Here is a 6369-nt window from a genome sequence, read left to right on the forward strand (position 1 = left end):
ACAGTAGACTGGACTAACCTACATTTGGTTGCCACTCTGCTGTCCTTCCTTTCAATATTTGCCTCATACTCATCATTGCTGTGGGAGCCAGTGCTATCTGACTTGAACATCTCCTCACAATTACCTACTCACTGTTCACCTTTGGTTCAATTGAGCAGTTATGGCCACTCTCACACTTGGTTACAGGTTTTTGCATTTTCTTTTGGGACTTGAGGTCATTCCACTGTGGGATTTATATGTTGTATTGTGAGCCGCCCTGAGTCCTTCAGGAGATAGGGCGGGATATAAATCCCATCAATAAATAATAAATAAAATAAATAAATTTAGGCCTGTTTCTAAGGAGCAGAAATACGTGAACTAAATGGCATGGTAATTCTTTTTTTTTTAATCTTGTACCTGCAGCAAAAGTGCTGGCCTTTACAAATGATAATCTGGGTAAACACGGGCTAGTGCCTAAAGTCAGTCTTTAGAGGTACATAGATTAATATGCAAGCTTCCCAGTAAAGTATATGAACGGTTTTTCTCATTTTAGAAAATGTTTTGATAGGTTTCAAATAAAAACAACCAAGGAGAGATTGGATTTTTTTTTGCTTTTCTGTGTTTGCATACCTCTTCACAAGCCACAAGATGTATTTTTTTTTCTTCACCTTTGGCCTCTAAATGTTTGAAAACAGCAGGCCAATGAAGCATATCTATTGGACAGTTTCCACAAACTGCATTAGTGTAAGTGCTGTTGAGGTCAATGATGGGAAGCAATGTTCCTCTAATATTGAGAGTCAGTGAGTTTCAACTGACAGCAAAGAATCTATTCGAAATTATAGGTCTCCTTCCTCCATCTCAAGTCATAGCCCTTTGATGAGTAATTGTCATAGGGGACTCTGACAAATGACATTGCAAGGTGGGGCAAGTAGAAGAAAAAAGCTCCAGCCATCTTTCTTTAAACTTCTTGCATTTTATGCATCCAAAGCCAAATGGAGTAGAATTCAAATTCAAATAGATTCAAATCCATTAATTCTTATTAAAACTGTGAACTTCTGGACTATCTATTTTTGTTTATTGCAAAATGTTTAAGTTGCATATATTAAAAAAAACTTTCTTTTTCATCAATGATCATGTATGCATTTTTTTTTTTAAAAAATCTATAACTCAGCCATCCTTCCGAGGTAGGTAAAATGAGGACCCAGATTGTTGGGGGCAATAAGCTGACTTTGTAATAATGCTGCTTGGGGGGGGGGGGGCGAAAGCCCTAATAAGCAGGCATATACATAGAATGAAGGCTTATTGCTAAGCACATTGATTTGTGCTTAGATTGTAAGCCGCCCTGAGTCTTTGGAGAAGGGCGGGATATAAATGGGATTAAAAAATAAATAAATAAATAAATGTCTCTTCCCCAGCAGTGCTATACATTAATCATTACAGATTCCCAATGCAATTATTCCATTTGTTTTCTTCCCTTCAGTTGTTTCCTCATGCTGCTATCTGGTACTTTTTACTTCATATATGATTTTGGTTTTGGTTTTGGTTTTTGGTGCCGTAGAGTGAATTTTGACTCCTGGCGACTGTCTGGACAAGTCTCTGCAATTTTGTTGGTAAAGTTTTTCAGAAGGGATTTTTCCATTGCCTCCTATTTAGGATTGAGAGAAAGTGACTGGCCATAGGACGCCTAAGATGGGACTAGAACTCAGTCTCTCAGTTTCTAGCTCAGCAGTCCCCAACCTTTGCAGCTTGGCAGCCCAGCTGGGAGGAGAGGGAAACTGGGCCACATGCACGCAGCTCTTGCATGAGCAGAGGGCCGGCGCACACATGTGCAAGTGCCTGCCAACCCACTGCTTGTGCAAGTTGAGTTCGGTGTGTGCACATGCTTCAGCCAGCCACTCACACAGCCCAATCCTGAATAGGCCACGGCCCAGTAGTAGGCTGCAGCCCTGGAGTTGTTCTAACCCAGGGGTGTCAAACTGGCGGCCCATGGGCCGGATGCATCCCATGCAGGCCACGCCCACTCTGGCTCCACAAAGGCAAAAAAAGTCACGATGCATCCCCATACATCACGTGACACGATCAGGTTTGACACCTGTGTTCTAACCTGTTGCCTTTATCACTACACCAAACTGGTTCTCACATCCATTATACCAAAGAGGAATATAATATCCTAGAAATTTGTTTTGTTTAATATGTGCTGATTTTCAAAAGCAATTTAAATATATTTACAAGGCTGTCTTGCCTACTGCTCCTACATTTTATCTTTAAACAACTACTGTATTGAATGCAGTGCAAATATATTGTAGGCAGTGAGCTGAACATTCTGGCCCTGCCCTTGATCACACAGTTCTCTAGTTCAGGGCTTTTCAACCAGTGGTACAGGTACCACCTGTGGTACATTGGCACCTGGCAGGTGGTACGCGACCATCCTAGAAAAGTAGCGGGGGAGGGGAATGAGCTGAACCGGTGGCAGCACAAGCCTGAGCGAGAGATGGATGGAGCTGCAGGGTTGTCAGGGCTCAGCAAAAGCGCCAGGATCAGTGCTTCTTCAGGGCTCTCAGGGCTCAATGGAAGCACCAGGATCAGTGCCAGGCTCCAGCTGGAGCTCAGCGCTGATCCTGGCACTTCTGAGCCCAGAAGAAGCACCGATCCGCTGGAATGTTGCAGCATCTCCAGGGTCTTGTGATTTACATTCAGATGCTTGGCAACAAATATAATTTTTTTGAAATTTGTTTTTAACTTTTGTATCTTGGTTTTTTTAATTACCCTGTAAACCGCCCTGAGTCCTTCGGGAAAGGGCGGTATACAAATGTAATAAAATAAATAAATAAACTGATTCATATTTATGACGGTCACAGTGTCCCAGGGTCATTTGAAGTGACCAAAGCCTGCTGCAACCACCCAGAAGACGGGGGGGGGGGGGGAATAAAAACCAAACACCCCACCCCACCCCACCCCTGCTGCCAATCCTCAACAGAAATGCTCACAAAAATGAAAACCTCGGACAGGAGGAAGAGCACCGCCAGGCGGGCAGGCAGGTGTGTTGCTCGGCTGTGGCTTGGGAGGCACTTTTTTCAGTGCCATTGTAACTTCGAACAGTCACTAAGAGAACTGTTGTAAGTCACTTCCCCCCCCCCTTTTTTTTTTGGTCACCAAGTCTTTGACACCTTGCTAGGCAACTGGTGGTACTCAGATGTTGCCATATCCTAAAAGTGGTACAATGGGTGAAAAGGTTGAAAAGCCTTGCTCTAGTTTTCTCTGATAGTTGCACTATGAATATGAGTGCCTGCACAGGGGAAACCTGCACACATATATGAGATTATGTTGCTCTTTAGCAGACTCCAATACTCAGCCAGACCAAGTCAAGGAAATCTATACTGTACAACCAAAGTGTAGACTAATAGCATCTTTCTTTCCAGGCATTAAATGAAGATATAAAGCAGGGGTCTTCAAATTCGGCCCTTTTATGACTCATGGACTTCAACTCCCAGAATTCCTCAGCCAGTGTGCCTGCCTGAGGAATTCTAAGAGTTGAAGTCCATGAGTCATAAAAGGGCCAAGTTTGAAGACCCCTGATATAAAGGCTGAGATATGTTATTTTCTCCCCCCCCCAAACAAAAACTAAAGTATTCTCTATCTCTCCTCATTTAAACCATCCTGAACAATAGCTCTTGACAGTGCCAAGGCCTGTAGTAGAGGTCGGTCCCTTGATTTCAGGCCTAATGCCATCATTGCCACTGAAAAGGCTGCCTCACAGCATGACCCATGGCAGTGAACCTTGGGAATGACGTGATTGTTGCCACAGCCTGACATCCCCAGGATCTGCTACATATTGCTTATTTTCTCTTTCTGTTAACAGGCTCCTATGGCTTATCTGAGGCTGCTCTGGGTTGCACAAAGTCTTAGTTCTTGAAGCAGCTTTAGAGAATGCTCATCCATGGCCTCTGCAGCCTCCGAAAAACACACAAAAGGATGCCCCATCTTCCTGTGATTTTTGGAGGCTCCAGAGGCCACAAGAGAGCATGGTCCTCTCATGCAACTTCCAGAGAGTCCAGAGGCCGTGCAAGAGCAATACCCCATTCTTGCTCAACCTCTGCAGATTGTGCAAGATCAAGGCATCCTTTCAAGAATAGTTGTTGGGTGTTGGTGAACACTTGCCTGTCACCCAAAATGTCTTAGTGTATTACCTTTGACATGTGTCACAGATTTGCCTTCATCAGCCTAGAACCTGGCAGTCCTTGACCTGGCAGTCCTTGACTGTGTATGTCCTGCTACCGTAGTAATTCAGTGAATAGCAGTCTGACATAGATTTTGCAATTTTGGCATTTTTTCTCCTGATCCATTTTGGCTATTCCCAAGCCTTGTAAACTTTTGCCTATCACTTGAAAACCGATTTATTCTCTCAGGCATTTAATCCTGCTAGATCTCGTATTGTCCTCATTGTTCAATGTTGTAATTTCTGATCTATCTATCTATCCATTTGTCTTCTGCATTGAACCTTTGTCAGTTGATTGAAGCAGCAGCCTTTCTTTGCCTTCCCTTTTTTTCCCTCTGGATTTTGCCTGGCTAGATTTTGTTTTCAGAGTGCTACCACTCTTCCTGTTTTGCTACTGTTGGCTCTGCTTCAGCTGAAGGGGATCCAGCTATCTGAGAAGGAGGTTGGAAAACTTGGCTGAAGGTATCAGCATTTTTTTTCTCCCATCCACTAACATAACTTTCCCAAATCTAATAGGCTGCAGCAGGGTTAAGACTACAATTTCCACCCACCATGTGCCCTTGCTAAGACTTTGGAGAACTGGCAAGGTATTTGGGAATTCTGAAGACTGTGATCTCAAGCTAAAAGTACTCAATTAGGAAACAAATTAGCTGGAGAAGGATTCTCAGGAGCAGAAGGCTTTTCTAGTATCTTCTAGAATCAAGATCACATAAAGTGTTAGTATCACTTTATAATACCTTGGAAGGACCACGCTTTGTTCGCCACAATGTAAAAAAGATGTTGAGACTAGAAAGAGTGCAGAGAAGAGCAACAAAGACGACTAGGGCAGGAGTCTCCAACCTGTGGGCCACAGCCCACTAATGGGCCCTGAGGGGTTTGCAACTGGGCCATGGAAATGACCAATGATCGTACACGCATGTACATCCTCACTTGTGCGAGCAGCGGGCAAATGCATGTGTGTACACTCCATTTGCATGAGGGACAGGTATGTGTGTATACACCACTCGTGCAAATGGAGCTGTGCACCCATACATGTGCTTGCCTGCCACTTGTACAGAACTATCCCCACTCCCCACTGGTCTGCAAATCCGGAAACAGGAAACTCTGTGTTAGGGTACTAGAGGATGACACATATAAAGAACAGTTGCTGAAATTGGGTATGTCTAGTTTAATGAAAATGAGGATGAGTGGTGACATGATAGCAGTGTTCCAATATCTCAGGGGCTGCCACAAAGAAGAGGGAGTCAAGCTATTCTCCAAAGCGCCTGAAGGCAGGACAAGAAGCAATGGATGGAAACTAACCAAAGAGAGAAGCAACCTAGAACTAAGGAGAAATTAGAACAGTTAGAACAATTCATCAGTGGAACAACTTGCCTCCAGAAGTTATGAATGTTTCAACACTGGAAGTTCTTAAGAAATTGGACAACCAATTGGCAAATAGAAGGGATGTTCTATCATTATTTTGACTGTAAAGATTCTGTTAATACAACCATACAATAAAAATATAGCACTCTTGGGTGTGCTTCTTGTCTTGATTACCTCACAAGGCTAATAGAGTTTTTCAACCCAACTTACCTCAGGGTATTGTTACAGGAATGGGTGGGACAGTTCATCAATCTAAGCACATATCAAAAAAATATACTGTACTAAAGACTTTGCTGTTGACCTTGGTATATTGTGCCTCTCTCCTTTGTAGGTTAAAAGCATAAAAATAACTGGGAACTTTGTAGGGTAATTTCTGCCTTCCCTCTTCATATGCCTTCCAGGTACCCATTTGGGAATTGAGGGTAGATACCTTACTATATTAATATCCCCTTGTGCATATATTAGTACATTTGCACCAACCATAGCTACCTGAATGGCTTATTAGCAAATACGTCCTGAGGTAACTTAGCTCATGTGCTCCCTTCTTCGTGGATGTATTGTTGATCATGATTTGAGGGTGGCAATGCCAGTAGGTGCTGGTTCTGGTTCTGCTTATTGTCTTCTATTACTGTGTTTTTCTGAATAGAAGCATTATTGCTTACCCTTCTGTTTAATCCACAATCTTCAAACCTTTCCACAACCCAAAACCATAATATAAAAGCTATTGTCTTAAAATAAATAATCAAAAGGCTTTGTAAACTTCCAAATGGCTATTAAAAACTTGGATTCTAAAGGAAGTTGCTCTTGAC

Source organism: Vipera ursinii (genome assembly GCF_947247035.1).
Source record: "Vipera ursinii genome assembly, chromosome: 1".
In the NCBI taxonomy this organism is placed as follows: Eukaryota; Metazoa; Chordata; class Lepidosauria; order Squamata; family Viperidae; genus Vipera; species Vipera ursinii.